The 19,788-nt window shown below is 39.3% G+C and overlaps 1 protein-coding gene across 3 annotated transcripts in view; it reads left to right on the forward strand.

The window, feature by feature from the left end:
* The first annotated feature begins 332 nt into the window (after window positions 1-332).
* The window catches only part of Rad54l2 (RAD54 like 2), a 110,391-nt gene continuing 90,935 nt past the window's right edge, over window positions 333-19,788 (forward strand). For 2 of the 3 annotated variants that reach the window (XM_004625149.3, XM_023706338.1), the window contains exons 1-2: window positions 333-516; window positions 3,334-3,488. The gene's annotated coding sequence lies outside the window, so the exon portion shown is untranslated. The remainder of the gene's footprint in view (window positions 517-3,333; window positions 3,489-19,788) is intronic. The other variant, XM_023706336.1, reaches the window with a different exon arrangement.

Consider the following 19,788-nt stretch of genomic DNA (forward strand, 5'->3'; position numbering starts at 1 on the left):
GAGGAATAAGGCGGAATCAGGGCACCAAATGATTAGTATTGTCTGGGTTGCTTGCTAGTAATTGCGAGCCCTTTCCCTTGGATTTTCCCCAGAACTATTCCCAGGCAAATTCCCACCTGGAGTTCCCGTACCGCATTCACTCTTAAAAGGGTCGTCTATAGCAGATAAACGCTTCTATCCAGGGAAGAGATCCCATATAGCCGGCACAGGGGAAGAGCAGCCTTCAGCCGGCTCACAGCGGAACATTCCTGTCGCTAGCACGTGTTCCCGTCCGGGTGGCCGAGCGCGCGGACCGGGAAGGGGACGCTTTCTGGTGCGGACCGCGAGCGGAGGCTGCCGGAGAAGACCGTCGCTCGGCCAGAGCCAGCTCGCGGCGTCCGGGCCTGGCTGGCTACTTCCCGCTCCAGCTTCAGCCCCCGCCCCCGCCGTCGCAGACACTGCCCAGGCGGGCGCGGAGGAACGCTAAGTCCCTTGGCTCTGCGGGATCCGGCTGGGCCGGGATCCGCGGCTCGAGAGGTGAGAGCCGGTGCCTGCCTCCCGCTCCCCGCCGGGCCGCTGGGAACCGCAACAATGGGGGCAGAGTGGGGACGCAGTCCGGGCCTCTGGCGTGGAGCGGCCTGGGCCGTGCGGGCAGTGGTTTAGATCTGGGAGACTCCGGTAGCCAGAGGCTTGGCGGAGGGTAGTGGCTTCGTCTCGGGGGGCCCAGTGGCTTGATATTTGGGGGATTTTGTGGTCCAAAAAGGGAGTCATAGAGGCACCGAGACTTAACTATAGTGATTGTACGATCTTGGCCCTTGATAGGAGCTCCCAGGAGATTAACCATGGCAGGGTGCACAGGGGGAGGTTGTGTTTGAGATTTTAGGGCCCTCTGCTTGCTTAATCCCTAGGGCATACAGGTATGTGTCTCCTCCATATCCACTCCTTAGGTCCGGAAATTTGACAGAGTGGGGTCGAGCTGGGTAAAAAACAAAAACAAAAACAAAAACAAAACAAAACAAAAAACACATGGAGAATTTGGGTTTTCCGAGCTTATCGGTGAAGAAAAGGGCTCAGCGGGGCACCAGAGAGTGAGCAAAGAGCTAAATCCTCCTCTGCCTCCTTCTCCCAGGTGAGAGAAGTGGTGGTTCTAAGGCACGGAAGTTGTGAGAAATGAGTAGAGGCCAGTGAACAGTGTTAGCTGCTTTGGGTTAGGGTGAGGTAAGTGGAAATCGTGATTTGGGGATTGTACAGGAGGGGTTGTTAGGCTGTGAAGATTGGAGAGTCAGTTTTATGTGGGTCATGTTGGTGGTAGCCTAGGAGATGAACATGGGCGTTTCGCAGAGGGGGGCTTCCAGTTAGAGAATGACCTCTTAATTGTGGGGGAGTGAGTGACTCAGATCTGTTGGAGGTTCTGTCTTTTACTAGCTAATGTGGCTGACTACGTTGGTGCCTGGACTTTGAGATGAATGAGATTGGAAGGGGAATTTAGGGGCTTGGTGAATTTGTTCCTTAGTAGAGAACATTGTGAACTTTTCTTTCCTGCTCCAAGTCAGAGGGATGGCTGTTATTGACAATATTTTAAGTAAGAAATTTCTTTGGGGTATTTGGATGCAAAGCTTTCCTCTGTTTTTATCTTTCCTACTTTGTTTTTTGAGTTGTGACTCATTCTTTTTAGTATTGTAGCTATTTATGTTACACAGGTATTATGATACATCTAAATTAATCTAAAAGCCTGTTTTTACTGATTTGTATGTCATTGTTCAGTGTGTGTGACTCTAGAGAGAGATGTGAAACCCCTAGTTTAGGTATGTTCTTAAAAGTACTTTGTATCCTTAAGTCCACCAAACTTTTTTTCTTAAGCCACAAGGTGATTACATTGTTGCATCTGTTAAATGTTAGTGACTGTCGTTTCAGCGCCCCTGCTGACTCTCACAGGACATTGTTTTCACTAGAATTGTTACCTATCTTCAATGAATTTGGTCTGTACACTATTGCGCTGTGACAGTATGTATCACTGAAAGGCATTGTGTAATCTCCAACTCTGGCCTGCAGCTTATTCAGGCTAAATTTGGTGTTGTCAGTAGGTAAGTTTGAAAGAAACCCTACATGAAGACGAACAGTATTAGCATCATTGCGCCTTCTGAATTTACTTCCTGAGTAAGTTCTGAGTTTATTTAGGAAGTACTGCCAGATTAGAGTATGGTCAAGTTTTCATGTGAGATGTGAGGTAATTCTGTTTGTACCTTCACTGATGGTTCTAGTTATTTTAGGGAATTATTTTTCCTTAAGCTTCAAAAAGTTATTTTCTTTCAAAATTTTCTTTATTCTTTTAACATTTTTCTACCTTAAGTCATTTTTTATAAATTCATACCTGTTGCTTTATGCTTGGCACTGTAATAGACACTTGTACATCATTGGTACTATATTTTTGTTTGTTTTTTGAAACAGGGTCTTTCTCTATAGTGCAGGCTGGCCTTGAACTTGCTATGTAGTCCAAGCTGGTTTCATTCTATCCTCCTGCCTCAACTTCCCTAGTTTTGGGATTATAAGTGTATGATATCATGCCCAGTTTCTGTTGACATTTTGATTGTGATAGTTCATGGATTGAAGGTGGCTACATGTCTGTGACTGAAGGGAATGATGGAGGTGTATCAAACTTTTAGTCAATAAACTCTTGAATAAAATTTTTATAGTGTATTGATTTTAAGTAGTGGTAATTATATACCTTTACATTTCTATGTAAAAACAGTTATAAATAGAGTAGAGTGGTCCCTACCTGTAATCCCAGCACTTTGGGAGGCAAAGGGAGGATTATAAATTCCAGCCCAGTCTGGACCACTTATTTAAGAAGACTCTATCTTAAAATAAAAAATAATAATAAAAAATAAAAAAAATAAAAAAGGGCTAGGAATATAGCTCAGTGCAAAGGCCCTCAGTTCAGTCTTTAATACTGTAAAAATACCAAAAAAAAAAAACTGTATAATTACATTGCCATGTAATTTTTGCATCATTTTTTAAATTTTAAAAATCATTTATTTATTTATTTATTACAGTGTCTTGCTATGCAGTTCAGACTCATAGTGATCCTCCTTTCTCAGCCTACCCAGTGCTGGGATTACAGGTGTGTGCCACCGTGGGGCCAGCATGGCATGTGGTACTGGAGATTGAACCAGGGTCCTTGTGCTTGCCAGACAGGCTCAGACTGCTGAGCTATCTCCCCAGGCTGTTTTTGCACTTTATTTAAGTGAATCTGTTAAATTTAAGTACTTCTGTAGAAAAACCACAGGGTAAATCATTTTGTTTCAGTGTGTGCCTCAATGAGCAGTGATTTACAAGTACCGTACATCTGTTCAGGTTCCCCAGGAAGCCATGATATTCTCCTTTCCACTGTGGTTTTGGGAGCATGAAGGCATTGCTTACACCCTATATCTGGTTCACTGTATGTAGGCTGGGAATATCTGCTCACTGCTTGGTGTGCTCTCCTCTGGAACATCAGGAATAAGACTCAGGTAAGCCTGGGTCTACTTGAAGTTGCTTGCCTCTTCATTTTTACTAAACATATTGTTAACCTGAATGTTTTTTTCTTTAGTTGTTAGCATCATTCCAATCTGGTAGAATGAAATTATCCTTTACATTTTCTCTCTCTCTCTCTCTCTCTCTCTCTCTCTCTCTCTCTCTCTCTCTCTCTCTCTGTCTTGATCCAAAATAAATGAAATTTAAAACCAAGGCACTTAGATCTAAGTTAATTCTTTGAAATTGCTCTATTTTGATTTTGAATACTGTATTTACTTGGTCAAAGAAACTAAAAGCTGGTTCATATGTTACTTTGAAGGCAAGTTAATTACAGTGGTACCTCAGTTCACCTATGTGTACTGTGCTCACAGTTTGTTTGCAACCAGAATCATGGAAAAAACTCTGACTAGAATCATGGAGAGAACCATGCCTCAGTTAATGAACTCAGTTCTCTCCACTATTCTAGTAGCAGACAGAACTAGACGAGAACTGAATCAAGTTTGCCCATAAGGTCGACATTGACCTTAACCATTGAACTTAATTTGGTTCTTGTCTAACTTGGTTTGTGACCATAATCAGGGAAAGAATCAAGTTTATGAACTGAGGCACTACTGTACCTAAATAAATGTTTTGGCTACTTGTTAGTCAAATGAGTCAACTTTAGAAATTCTTAGAAAAAAGATTTAGAGATTTTTAGTTCTTTAGAAAAAAATCTAGTATATGTGCTACTGTAGTGAGAAGTCTTTAGAGAAATTCTGAGAGTTGTCTGGTACAATGGGAAGAGCATGGTTTTTGAAGCTTGAATCTTCTCATCTTTGTTTCTTACCCATGTTTTGATCCTGGGTAGGTGCTTAACCTGTCCAAGCTTTGGTTTTGTTTTTCATTTGTAAAATGACACTAATACAACCACTCTTTTTTTTTGTAGAGATTGAACATAGGGCCTTTACTTTGAAGTATATCCCTACCCTTTCTATTTTTTTTAAATTTTGAAACAGAGTCTGGCTAGGTTGCCCAGACTGGATTTGAACTTGGAATCTTCCTGTTTCAGTCTCCTGGGCTGCTGGAATTACAGTCATGTGGCACCATGGCTGGCCTTCTTTGTAGATTGCAGTGAGGATTAGAGATGCAGGACCTGGCGTGCTTTGTGGTTGGTCAGTGCTACTGGTTAGTAGAAGCTAGTGTGTATTATACAGGAGCCATTATTGTCAGAAATTAGTAATATGACATGACTGAGTACTATGTATGGAGGAGAGCTATTTGCTTTATCAGATGAGGAAGGTGGCCATATAGTATGCATCTGCTGGGACTCATGGAGGGGAATTGTTGAGGTAGTCTTGACTTTTTTTTTTTTTTTTTTTTTTTTGTGGAACTGGAGATTGAACTCAGGCCCTTGCGCTTGCCAGGGAAGTGCTTACTGCTGAGCCATCTCCCCAGCCCGAGGTAGTATTTAGCTAGTGCTGATTAACAAGAGTGCACACTATGAAGTCCAAGGTTATTCCTGGTTCTGATAGAGTTTTTCATGGTAGTTTCTATGGAGAAGCCAGGAAGTGATTGGTATGTCCTTATCAGGTAACAGTGGGCATGCCCACTGACAGATTATGGCAGGCAGCAGTATGTTCTTTGTGTCTCTGATCAGGATATTTCTCTAGGTTTTTTTTTTTTTTTTTCAGTTGATGCCAGAAAATATCATCTAAATTACTTTAATTTTCATGGCGTGATCAGACCACATAGAAATCCTACTGAAGGCTAGGTATTTGGTAGCTTACTGAGTCCTATACAATATAGGTATCCTTTTATGCAAGCAATAAACAGGCTGCAGAAAAGGAAAATGTAAAAACTTAGTTGGATTAGAGATAAAAATTGAATGGAGATAAAAAGGAAAATTGAGCCAAAGCATAAGGCACTTTAAGTGTAGCAGCAGCTATTAAAGATGTTTTGTGAGTAGTGTTGAGGTGTTGGAAAGTTATTTATTTTTTTGTGGTACTGGGGATCAAACTTGGGACTTTGTGCTTACTAGGCAGCCACTTATGCCACTGAGTTATCTGCCTGGCCTGGAAAGTTATAATATAGGGTGGAAGCAATAAGAACATGGAACTTTCAATACACAGACATGATAAATTTACTACTACTCATTTCCAGTTTTATATCAGTGCTGCTAAATAAATGATTGTATTAGTTAGAAATGAAATATGCCTGCCTTACAACTGAAAGTTTACTTTGTATTGTATGTTATACTTTATATAGACACATTTGTTTTACTTCATTCAACAAGCCTGTGAGGCAGATTTCTCCATTTTATAAAGAAGCAAACAAGTAAAGTAGCTTGCTCACAAGTGTGCAAATACAGTAAGACAAAAACCTGTTGTTGCACTCATTTGTTCTCACTCTTTTCCCTCCCTCTCCTTTTTTCCTTTCCTTTCCTTTCCTTTCCTTTCCTTTCCTTTCCTTTCCTTTCCTTTCCTTTCCTTTCCTTTCCTTTCCTTTCCTTTCCTTTCCGCCCTTCCTCCTTCTTTTCAATACAGGGTCTTCTCCCTATGTAGTTCAGGCTGACCTTGAATTTAACTGTGTAGCCCAGGCTGGCATTGAACTTGTGGCAATCCTTGTGCCTCAGCTTTCTGAGTGCTGGGATTATAGGAATATCCCACAATACATTTACATCCTTTCATGTTCTCACAGGATATTATTGATAGGGTTTCTTCCAGCCTAAGGGCACACAGGCAGGGAGCCACCAAATAGGCAACAGAGTTTACTGGCATACTGACAGTCCAGTGACTGAAAGAGGGGGATGAGGAGGAGGAGGAGGAAGCTAGAGGAGCCTGGATCACTTAGTTGTCAAGAGAGAGACACCTAGAACCAGGTGGGGGATAAATTTGCAATTGAAGCTCATGATATTAATAAAAGCCTTCCTTTTAATATGATGTTGTATACAACTTGGGAGAAATGTGGAAATTTGGGAAAGAGTCCTTTGGGTGCGATTCTGGCTTAAAATGATGCTACCCTTGTGTCTTGGTCCCACTGTTGTCTACCCTTTCTCTCACACTCTTCCCATGTTTCGCTGTCCCACCATAGCCTGGATACTGGTGGCCCACAGTCCACAGCCCCAGGTCTTAGAACCCTATCCTCCCTGACTTTGCCCTGTCTGCTGTACCTAAGTTGCCATCCTGAATTCTCTTTCTGGGTGGCTTTCGATATCTACAGATCATGTTTACTTGGAGATTTTTTTTTCTTCTTCTCTTTGTGTTTTGAGAGGAGGGAAGTCAAGAAAATGTGCTGTCCTAGTTCCCACTGTCTCCGTAGAGTTGAGCTCTCCTTCCCAAAAGTTGTCCATTTCTTGAGCTTATTACCTGTGACTTCACTTTAGGGTTTGTGCTTCTTAATATTTTCACCATCCTTTCTATCACCTACCCATCTTTTCTCCCTATCTCTCTGCCCGCCCTTCCTTCCTTCCTTCCTTCCTTCTTTCTTTCCTTCCTTCCTTCCTTCCTTCCTTCCTTCCTTCCTTCCTTCCTTCCTATTAGAGGCATACATCATCACACCCAGCATATCATCATACTTTTCATAATTAAATCTTTTGCTTTTGGAAGATTCTTGACTATTCCCCTTTGGGATACAAGTATAGTAATATTTGTGCACAGTAAAATTGCAACATTTTAAATTAGGGGAAGGAACTCATAAACCTGTATCTCAGTGTTAACCATCATTAAGAATTTAACCTATATTTTTTCCAGATTTTTTTGTCCACTGTGGCTGCTAACAGATGTGTGTGTATGATGAAGTATTCTTTTTTGTGGAAATAGGATCATAGTATATCATCTTTTCCATAATTTGCTTTTTTCTTCATTTGATGATTTTTGTTTGTTTGGTTTTGCATTTTTTTGTGTTTGGGACATAAGTATCTCTGCTATCTTGTAATCATCACATAATATTACATTGTGTATTTATATCAATTTTCTATTTCACTAGTGGTAGATAGTTTTCGTTTTTCATCGTGCCTGGTAAAAGACTTTTTTCTTAGTGTTTGTTCTCTTTGTTCTGACTAACTTTCCCTACCATTTTTCTTTAGAGAAAAGTTGCTCATGAGTAGATTTTACTTTAGTACTAGAAATTGAACTTCACAGCTTAACTGCATCTCCAGCCCTATTTTTCATTTTGAGACAGGGTCTCTCTAAATTGCACAAGATCCAGAGTGCACAGATTATAAGCAAGAACTCCAAGCCCAGCTGGGAAGACTTTTTGTTATGGAAAATTTCATAAACATATACAGTAGTAGAGTATAAGAAGCATTCGTTGTTATGGTTTACATAAAAAATGCTCCCTGAAAGGCTCATGTGTTCAGAGGTGGGGCTTTTCGAAGGTGATTGTATTATGGGACGCTAACTTTGCTAGTGGATTAATTACTGATTACTTGATAGCTGAATATACTATTAGGAGGTGGGGCCTCTTTGGAAGAAGTAGGTAACTCAGGGCTAACCTGGAAGGGTATTTTGTGTCCCCAGCCCCATCTCTTTTCTTGACTTTCCCTTTCTGCTTCCTGGCTGCTGAGAGGTGAGTAGCTTTCCTCTGCCAGGCCATTCTGTCTTGTTTCTGCCATGCTAGATGACCATGACTGGAACCTCTAAAACTGAACCAAAATAAACTTCTCCCTTAAGTTGTTTTCCTTAGGTATTTGATCATAGTAATGAAAAACAAAAACAAATAAACAAGCCAAAACCACGGTAATGAAAAACTCGTAAACTCATCATTCAGTTTCAGCAATTATCAACAACACTTCCTCAATTTTTTTTCAGTATCAGGAATCAAACTCAGGACCTCATGCTTGCTAGGCAGGTACTGTGCTGCTGAACTAAATCCCTGGCCCTTCTTCAGTTTTCTTACATTGTACTCCCCACTTTTTGGCATTTTAAAAGCTAAGTACTAGACATTGTCACTGAGTGTGTCTAATAGGAACATTATTTTAAATAGGAACATTTTATTTTAAAAACATGACTATGATACTCTTTTCTCCACTGATAAAATTTAACAATATTTCCTTAATGGAGAAGAGTTGGTTTTTAAGCTTGGCTCTGATACTTGACATTTATCTTGGACAATTCATAAGTTTGTTTTCTCATCTTGAGATGTGTTGAAGAGGGCTGGGGAGATAGCTTGGTGGTCTAAGCACCTGCTTGGCAAGCACAAGGTCCTGAGTTCAATCCCAGGTACTACATGCTGTGCCAGCCATGGAATCCTGGGTGAACCATGCCAGCCAACAAAACTGGGTATGGTGGCTCATGCCTATATTCCCAGCACTGAGGAGGCTGGGACAGTAGGATCACTACCAGTCTGAACCTTGTAGGGAGACCCTATATCAAAAAAAAAAAAAATGTTTAATTTTTTTTTTTTTTTTTTTTTTTTTTGCGGTACCGGGGACTGAACTCAGACCCTTGAGGGAAGTGCTTATTCTACTGAGCCATCTCCCTGGCCCCAAGGATAGTGTTGATAAACCTACTTCATAGGGTGTTGTGAGGCTATGTCATTTAGTCCCACATGAAATGCACAGTACTCTACTTACCTGGGGGAGGAGGGTTCAGACATTTTTGTCTTTATATTTAAAACATTTGTGCTAATATTATTTGGAAAAGATATCATGCCTATATCTTATACTCTGAATGATTATTATGACGACAGTAATGTAATGTATTAATCATTGTAACTTTTCTCCTAACCTGTTTTGAAACTTTTACTGTTACTTTCATTTTTTTCTCTTTAAAAATAATAAATGTAATGAACATGGAAAAATTTTAAACATTTTGTTTTCATACTTTCTATGTTCAGCAGATAATTATTGAACACCTGTGTGACAAAGCAGAGATACTGACCTTGGTTTCCAGGGTCCTACCCTGTGTTATTCTGTGCTTGCTTCTCAAAAGTGTCCTCAACCCCCACCCCTGTGCTGGGGATCAAATCAGATGTTTGGCAAGTACTCTACCACTAAGCTAAACACCTAGCTTCTTAGATGGCCTTTTAAAAACTCTTCTGCCCTAGCTGTGGATGTAACCTAGGTTTGTTTTCTTCTTGTATTACTTCTGTTAAGTTTGGCCCTTAGAGACCTAGCTTTTCTACTCCCACCACTTCATGTTATCCAGAATATTTCAGAATGTTCATTACTTGATTCTCTAACTTTGGTTTCTCTTTTCATTTCTTTCTTTTTTTAAAAGATAGAATCTTTGCCATATAGTCCAGCCTGACTCTTAGCATGTAGCTCAGGCTGGTCTTGAACTTACATCCTCCTGCTTCAACCTTTCAAGTGCTGAAATTACAAGTATGTGCTACCATGCTTGACTAAGCCTGGTTTCTTAACTATTCAAGAAACCCATTCTTTTCTTTTGTTTTTTAGACAGGATCTTATTGTGTAGCCCAAACTGGCCTTGAATTTATGGCAATCCTGCCTCAGCCTCGTAAGTACTGGGATTACAGGTGCCTGCCGCTATGCCTAGCCAAAGTTCTTAGCTTGGGCTTTGGACACTTTTTGGGGAGGATAGGGATGTGTGTTCAGTGAACTGAACTGAGTCTACAAACCCAAGCTATGACTTGGTTTTAGATACTAACTGCCCAGCTTGAGCAAATCACTCACCTGTCTTGACCTGTCTTGATCTTGGTGTCCTTAATCATGAGGCTGGAAGGTTGGACTAGAGATGGAAATCTCATATACCTACATAAGTCTGTCAGCTATGAGAAGGTAGTTTCAGAAATGTTCCACTGAGCACAGCTGGAGTCCTAGTCATTATACTGTCCCACACTCAGTTTTTACCCCCCCCCACCTGTCTTCAGAAAACCAGCCTTCACCCTTATGACTTTTTCTTCCCTTTTGCCTTCAATTTATGCCTAGTTGCTTTGTAACTAGTTCTTAAGTTCATCTTGAATCCTGGCTCTTTCCAGAACAATCTTATGTCCCCATTAGCTTTGTATTTGTATTCACATAGTTTCCTTTGGCTGTATTTATTTTGTTTCTCTTGATCCAGGGTTTTGGCTGATTGAAATTATGATTATCTTCTCAGGATTGGCTGAAGTAAATTCTTTCTGTTCTGACTTTCATGATTGGCAAAGAAAGTAGAAATTAGTATATTATTTTTATATATAATTAGTATATTATATGATATTATTTTATAGTTTTATAGTATATTATTTTGTTACTTCAGATTTGTGTACCTAATTTTGTTTTTTTCATCATCAAGATTATAATCTTGCAATACACTATAATCTTGCAGTTAAAGAGTACAAACAGCAAGATACGGTGGTGTATGCCTATAATCCCAGCCCTTGGGAGGCTGAGTCAGGAGGATTATCATGAATTCAGGGCCAGCCTAACTACTTAGTGAGTTCAAGGCCAGTCTGAACTATACAGTGAGGCCCTATCTAAAAAAATAAATAAATAAATTATAAGTACAGGTGCTGTACTGTTTACATTGTGTACAGTTTTGCATCCTACTTTGTCTAGCACATTTTGTCCCTCAGTACTGGAGTCTGAACCTAGGGCCTTTGTACTGAGCTATATCCTTAGCCTTTTTTAATGTTTTTATTTTGAAACAATCTTGCTAAATTGATGAACTTGGCCTTGAACTTGAAATCTTCCTGCTTCAGCCTTCTGAGTAGCTTGGATTATAAGTGAGTGCCATCACATCTTGGTGTTTGTACTTTTAACTGGTGGTACTGCTTTGCTGCCGAAAATGTCTGCTGTTGATTCCTCTATTATTGTATTGTTTTTACTCTTATTTTGGTGTTTTGGAGACAGGGCCTTGTTATGTAGCTCAGGCTATTTTTTTTGACTCTGTTCTTCCTAATTTTGGTGAAGAGCAAGCCACTTTTTTTTTTTTTTTTGGTGGTGGTGGTACTGGGATTGAAGCCTTGGCCTTCACATTGTGCTACATCCCCAGCTCTTGTTATGTTTTATATTTTGAGACAGGTCTTGTTAAGTTATTAAGTTTTCCAGGCTGGGCTCCAGCTTGGATCTTTCTTTCTGTCTCAGCCTTCCAGAGTGTTGCGATTATATGCATGTGCCATCACGCCCAGCTTGTCATTATTTTTATAGTCACTCACTACAAGCCTTAGAGTCATATTTATTTAGTCATTTTTACAGTTTTACTTTGCCTATTGAGTATTTAATTTTTTTATTAATACATGTTTGCAGTACTTATGTACTGCATTACTTACTTCATTTTACAAAATTGGTACATATACATAACATCTCAGTTCCTTTTTTCCCCTTTCCCTCTATCCTCCTTTTTTTTTTTTTTTTGACAATATCAGATTTGTTTTATAAGTCTTTCGCAAGTTAAATGTCATAAACACAGATTAATAGCCAGACTAATAGGCCAAAACCCATATAAAACACATAAAACAATTATACTAAATCAATGCACACTTTTAGGTATGTTGGGCATGCTAGATTACAGTAACTTTGTTCTCTTCTTAGAGTCATTTAATTTTTTCTTTCCTGTGCAGAAGCTTCTGTTGAGTTCTATTTAGTAATGTCTTATATGTGCTCTGTTCTATCTGGTATCTTGGCCTTCCCCTGAGCCCAGGTCTTCCAGATCTAGCCCTGGATTATGACATCTGTTTTTTTCCCCTCTGCTCTCTTTCTCTCTGTAGTCTTTTTCTTTCTCTCTCTCTTTCTTTCTCTCTTTCTTTCTTTCTTTCTTTCTTTCTTTCTTTCTTTCTTTCTTTCTTTCTTTCTTTTTTTCGTGGTACTGGGGATTGAACTCAGGCCCTTGCACTTGCCAGGCAAGCACTTATTCTACTGAGCTATCTCCCCAGCCCCTCTGTAGTCTTTTTCAAAGGATTATCTTTTTCCTGTCCTTCTCCACTTAAAAATCCTTCTGTGGTCTTTTAACTGCAGTTGCTAAATCTAGTTTTCATTGTGTTGCAATCACTTACTGTCTTTAAAGCTTTAAAGTCCTCACAATAATGTTTGGGGGCCATGGTGTTATTTTCAATTTAGATGAGAAAACAACTTAAGGTCACTTTTACAAGGTCACTGTTTTAGTCAGTTCAGGGTGCTGTAACAAAATACCATAAATTAGGCTTAAGTAAAATAAATTTAATTTTCAAGTTCTGGGGAAGGGGAAGTTTAGGATCAAGGTGTCAGCAGCTGATTTGGTTCCTGGTAAGAGCCTTCCTTCCATTTTCAGATGATGCCTTCTTGCTATATCTTCAAATATTTTTTCTTTTTTGGTGTTGGAGATTGAACTCAGGGTTTTGTGCATAGGAGGTAAGTGCCCCACTACTGAGCTACATCCTCAGCCCTTTTCACATGTTTTTAAAGGCATTAATCCTGTCCTGTAAAAGTTCTACCTTATGACTTAATTACTTCCCAAAGGCCCCACTTCCAAATACTGTCAGGAATTAGTGGTTCAGGTTAAGATTTTAATGATAGAGGAGGACACAAAGACATTCAGTTCTTAGCAGTCACATTGGTGGGTACTAGGAATCTTTAATGTATGTATGTATGTATGTATGTATGTATGTATGTATGTATGTAAATGGTACAGGATCTCACTATACAGCCTGGACTCATAGTGATTCTCCTGTTTTCAGCCTCCTCAGTACTGGGATTATGGGCATGCACCACCACTCCCTGTCTTGGTGGTCAGCTCAGTGCACCCAGGGGCAGGGCCAGCACGGCTTGTGGTGCCGGGGATGAAACCTGGTTCCTATGTTTGCCTAAGCAGGTGCTTAGTCCACTGAGCTATCTCACCAGCCAGGAATTTTTATTTTTATCAAGCTCCCAGCTTCTGATTCTCTCACAGAAAACACCAGGAAGCCTTTAGCTGCTCTTAGAATTCCTGCCCTAAATACTGCATTTCTCTAGAATTTCCATGACTCAGCCCCCCATTGCATATGACATTTCTGTAGCATCCTTTAGATCTGCCCATCTTGTGATGTTTTTGTTATACTCTCTTAGTTTTTAACTTTCCTTTCTGACTTTCTGTAAAGACTCTTTTTTTCTACTTCCTCATGATTGGCCAATCTCTTGTTACCCTTCTTGTATTGCACTTACTTTCTGAGCATATTCCATAGTTGAGGCTTTTAGCTGCCTGAATGTAGTGGGAACACACTACTCTGTATCCCTGACCCTAATCTATTTTATAGTCACCTTTATCATTTTACTCTTTTTCTGAGACAGGGCTTACTATGTAGTTCATGCTAACATTGAACTCACTATATCACCCAGGCTGGCCTGGAACTCATGGCAATCTTTCTGCCTCAGCCCTTCAAATGCTGAGATCCTAGGTATGGGCTACCATGCCTAGCTTGTCATTTCATCCTTAACAACAGTGTTATCTACCCACTGTTCAAGATGGAAACTTGGGCCCAGATCAGAGTTCAGAATCAAATTCTATCATTATCTAGTTTGGGAGAGATCACTCAGCCTCTTAAAATTTTAGATTCTTGATCTGTGAAATAATAACAGCAATATTTTACGGTATTTTTGTGAAGCTGTATTGAGAAAATGTAAGTGAGATATGTAGTAATTTGGTGACTATAGATTTGTAGAGCTCCTGCATTGTATGAGTTACATGGATGCTGGAAGATAATGAGCAAGGCTGGCCCCCAGGGGGCTCCTGATGGGTACTGAAATCTCACTGTTTTTACCTCCTTAGTCTTTGTTTCTTTTCTCCCTTTTCATTGTTTCTACTATAGTTCAAGGTCTTATTAGCTCTTACATAGACTGCCTTAGGACTTTTCTACCTAATCTTACTTTGCATAGCCCCTAGAATTTCCTGCAGGATCAAGAGCTGGCATAGGTGCTGGGGATGTAGTTTGTGGTAGAGCACTCGCTTAGCATGTCCAAGGCTCTGGGTTCAGTCCCCAGTGCAGTTTCCCTCTCTTTCTTTCCCTTCCTCCTTCCTTTCCTACTCCTACTTAAAGGAAGCTCTATTTGACCTTTAACACTGAGATCTGTTGCCTTTTCTGGGAATCCCTGACCAGCCTTGCCAGGCAAAGTCACTACCTTGTGTGTCCTACAGAACTGCAGTCAGTCTTTCTATTTTTGCCTTCTTTCTCTTCTACCTCTCTCTTGCTTCTGTCTTTATTTTCCTGCCTTCTTCTCTTTCTCCTTTCTTTTCTGCCTTCTCCTTCCTTCCCTCTTTTCCTCCCCATGTTTTCCCTTCTCTTTTTCAATCCCTGCCTTTCCTATGTGGTATATATTTTACATACCACAGTTTTCATTTTTATTTTGTTCAGTGATTTTTAGTATATTTATGAGGTTTGAATCAATTACTGTGTAATTGTAAAACATTCCTTTTCCATACAAAAAGAAACCCATACATGTCAAATAAGTGCTTCTTTTTTCTTTTCCTCATCTCGATAACCATCTTTCTAACCTCATGGATTTGTCTTTTTTTTTTTTTTTCACAATCCACTAACCTTTTTATTCAAACTTAGCAGCACACTTAATATCTCAGTTTGTTCTAAGAGAAGCGATTTTTCAGCTCTAATGATGAATTTTAATAACGGGTACATTTCACTGCTAGTAATTCACCATTGTACATATAAATAGGACTTTCCAGGTTTGAAGCACTTTATGCATAATGCACTAATTCAGGATCAAGTGGGCTGGAAACATATGTGCACCTCTCAAACCTCAGCTCTGCCAAAGTTCAGGAGGGATTTACAAAACCATCCTTGGTTTTGTCCTGTTCCTATTCCTTTTTTTTTTTTTTTTTTTTTTGTCTATTTTGGACAGCTCTTAGAAATGGAATTTTGTGATATGTGGCCTTTTGTGATTGATTTGTTTTATTTAGCATATTGTTTTCAAACTTCATGTTGTAGCATGTGTACTACATTCTTTTTTATTGCTGAATAAGACTGTCTCAATGATGACAAATCTATGACGTGTGTTTTTTCTTTAGGACAAAAAGATGTTAATGTGTGAGTTGTTTTTCTAAACTAAAACCTCAATAGTCAGGTTTAATTGCAGTGTTGGCACTTTGTGATAAGTATGTTTTGATTTGCACTTTTGGTATTCTCACTACTCTATAACATGATTATATTTTGTTTGTCCATTCATCATTTGGTAGCAAAACTTGTATTTGTTAGATTGCTCAGTGGTGTATGTTTATATATCTGTATCAGCTGACTGGTCCATGACTAGGACTCTCATTTATGTATTTTCAGTACCAGCCACTACTGTTCTTTAGTAGGTGCTTAGCTGAGTTTGGTAGAGCATGCCTATAATCCTAGCAATTAGGAAACCGTGGCAGGAGGTTTGTAGAGTTTAAAGACAGCTTGGCCTACATGGTGAATTTCATGGCCACCCTGGATTACATAGTGAGACACTACCTTAAAAAAAGAAGAATCTGGATGTGGTGGTACATGCTTGTAATCTCAAATACTTGAAAGGTTGAGATAGGAGGGTTGTTTGGAAGTTGAAAACCAGCCTGGGCTACAGAGTGAGCTCAAGGCCAGCCTGAACTGCATAGTGAGACTGTGTTTCAAAAAGACAAAATACATAAATATTTTTTTTAAAAGAAGAAAAAGCCCATCTCTTTAGCACTCTTTGGGTCTAATCCATGTTTGCTGTATGGAATGTCCTCTGTCCTCCTCACTTGTCTAATTTTTCTTGGTTGTCTCAAAACCTTCAAGAAGTCTTCCAACAGTGTCCAAACCTCAGGTTCTATTATTTTCTTCCTTGAACTCTGGTGCACTGAGGGTTATTATCATTCATTAGACAATAAATACAGTTTTTTGTTGTTGTTTGAGATAGTCTTGCTCTGCAGTCCAGGCTGCCCTTGAAATTACTGTGTTTCCTAAGCTGGCCTGAAACTCACAGTGATCCTCTTGTCTCAGCTTCTTGAGTGCTGGGATTATAGGTTTGCACCATCATACAATAAATGTAGTCTAATACTATCTCTTTAACTAGTTGACATTAAACCCACCAAAACTAAGACTTCTTTTCGTATCAGTAATACAGAGGTGCTCTAACAATAGAGTTTACTTTTTTTTTCTAGAAGTAACAGTTTATTTTTATTATTTTCCTTTGAGCTTTATAACATTGGTGTCAAAACAAGAAACCGCAAACATAGGAGCAATATTTGAAAGGAAGCTTTCTTCATAAAATAATGAAACCAACATTTTTATACATCTGCTGTAAACTTTGTAACTGATGGTCCTTCAGTATGGTAGCTGAAATAAAAAGAATGTTTTCCCCAGATTTATTATTTATTTTTTACTTTTTAAAGTTTTTAATACTAGGAGAATATATTGTATGATGTCTTTTAAATAAATTGTAAGTCAAAGATATAGTATAATATTAGAACAATTTTTTTTTTGGTGGAACCGGGGATTGAGCTCAGGCCCTTGCACTTGCCAGGCAAGTGCCTATTCCACTGAGCCATCTCCCCGGCCCCTAGAACAAAAATTAAGATTAAGCAATATTCAGAAAATTAAATACTAATTCATTAAAAATTAAATGTTTCAAAACAATTGAACTAAGAAAAAGTTTTCATGATAGCAAAGAAATACTAAGAGCAAAACATAAGATAAATACTGGAATGGCAAATAAATGACCAGCACTTCTAACAGTTTGAGGATACGATATCACACAAAGTTCTAGTGTGTTGTGGACATGCATAATGACCATGACAGTTACTGGTGGCCAGGCGTCACTTGTAGGACAGCTATTTCTTTGAAATCCACTCTGTAGACTCAGATGGAATCATAGGGTGCAAGAGAAGTACATTGGTAGAGTGTGCTGATAGAAATATTTTGCTGCTGAACACAAAAGAATAACTGAAAGACTACTATTATATACCTCTTATTCTCCTGTATTTAATTGTTTGCCCTCTTTGGTGGGTTCTTTCCATTCTCATTCTTGGGGCTGTGATCAATTTGCTCCCTCTCTAGAACATCATTTAGTAGTCTGTGTAGGCTTGGCTTTGTTATCATGAAATTCTTTAGTTGTTCTTTGTCATGAAATTATTTCATTTCTCCATTATACTTGAGAGTTTTGCAGGGTATATCAGTCTGGTTTGGAATTTGTTTTCTTGCAAGACTTGAAGTACTTTGTGCCATGCTCTTCTTGACATGATGGTTTGTGAAGAGAAATCTGCTGTTATTCTGATGGGTTTTACTTTAAATGTGATCTGTTTCTCTTCTTTAGCGGCTTTTAGTATACTGTTCTATGTTGAATTTCTAGGCTCTTGATTATTATATGTCTGGGTGTGGTTTTTCATTGGGTTGATGTTATTTGGAGTTCTATATGCTTCGGTTACCTCAATGTCAGATTGTTTCCCCATATTTGGGAAGTTTTCTGCTATTACTTCTGCCATATTCTTTTTATATCATTTGTATTGACTCCTTCCTTCTCATTGATGCCTATTAGTCTCACATTGCTCATCTTTGCATCGTCTTGCAGGTATTGAATTATTTTTTCCTATATCCTAGTTGTTTTAAAGAGATCTTTTCTTACTTTTTCACTAGCTGCAATGGTGTCTTTCAGGTCAGAAAGTCTATTTTCACTTTCCCTCAAACGGTTTTGCCAGCTTGTGATTGAGGTTTTAATTTCCTGTATATCACTTTGAACCTGTTTCATACATTCTATTTCTTTCCTAAATTGCTTATTCAGGGGTTCCATCATTTTTATATTCTGCTCTGTTTTTTTATCAGTATATTCTTTAGAAGCATTTGTGCTTCTTTGATTATGTTTATCACTACATTTTTTAGTTCAGAAATTATTTCTGATTTCATTTCTTCTATACCATTCTGCAGTTGTTTCTTTACTTACAATGCTATTATTTCAGAGATTTCAGGGGTGTGATTTCCAGTTTTCTCTATGCTAGTGTCTCCTGCATTTGTACTGCGTGGACTTGGGGCCTGAGACTGCATTTTGTTCCTTCTCTTTGTCATTTTATATACCACTGTCTTCTGACCTTTGGTGTAGAGTTTAGATAGAGTTATTACCTTAGCACCAGGTCCAGATCTACGAAGTTCAGATTCCTCCAGGTGGGTGTTGCTTGGATCTGGCTGGGCTCTGGCTGCTGTGCTCCATTTCTTCCTGCTGCAGCTGTTGGAATTGAACCCTTTGTGTCACTCTGGCAAGATGTTCTGCTCGTGAATCAGCTGGGTGGGTCTTGTCTCTAGCCTCTTTGCAAGGAGTTCTGCTGAAGGGTTCTGCGCTGGGCCTGCACTCTGGGTCTATTCAGGATCCACGGGCCCTGGGTCATCTCACTTACATGCCGGGCCTGCGCTCTGGGTCTACTCAGGATCTGGCGACCCTGGGCAGTCTCACTCCAATAGAATTACTTCTAACATTTTACCTTTTGCAAAAGGAAAGAGGAGACCAAGCAACAGTATACAATTATTTAAAATAGATAAGATTTACTCATCATTTTATTTAGCAAGTACATATTCACAGGCATTGGATGTAGTCCATACTGTTATACATATGACTGACAGAACCTGTAAGTGTAAAGAATTCTTTACCATGAACAGAAGAGAAATTGTTTGGATGGGTAAGTGAGTGGGTGGTGATGGGTTGGTTAGTACTGTATATAAACACTGTATCATGTATTAGTTATTATAACTGTCCTACTAACTTGTTTTTGAAATGGTTTCATTGTTATTTTATCTTTTTTTCTCATCAAAGTGAATAAAAAAATAAAAACATTGTATCAGATAGCTGAGTGGATTAAAGCACCTGCTTAGGCAGATGCCAGGGGTCAGAGGTTCAATCCTAGTGTGCAGTGCCATCCCTACCCCAGAGGCACACTTAGATAGCAATTGAGACTGGATGTGGTGGCGCGTGCCGGAAATCCTCTTGGGAGGCTAAAAACAGGAGAATCACTACAAGGCCGATCTGGGTAGTGAGACCCTACACTAAATACAGAGTAAATAAATAAATAAAAATAGACATTGTATGCTGTTTGTGCCACTAGAGCCACAAAGGTTGATTAGTATTCTATAAGGAAAAAAATAACTGGAGGCTATAGAGAATTGACTCTCATAGACTGACTGGAAGTGATAACAATGAGGAATAGAGTGAAGCCACAAAACTAATTTTGTTGAAAGAAAATATTTTTCTTAAAATTGTTACGTGGATTCAAGCAGCAAAACACATGAGAGGTTTAACTTACAAATATTACATTCTTGGGCTGGAGAGATGGCTCAGTGGTCTAAAGCACCTACTTGAAACAAGCTTGGCTAAAGCACAGGGACCGCGGTTCGATCCCCAGCACCACATGCCAGCCAGCCCGCCCCCTGGTGGGCTGAGCTGGCCACACACACACACAATAAATAAATGTAATAAATAAAAATAAA

Source organism: Octodon degus, unplaced genomic scaffold (assembly GCF_000260255.1).
Source record: "Octodon degus isolate 3935 unplaced genomic scaffold, OctDeg1.0 scaffold00008, whole genome shotgun sequence".
NCBI classification, from domain to species: Eukaryota; Metazoa; Chordata; class Mammalia; order Rodentia; family Octodontidae; genus Octodon; species Octodon degus.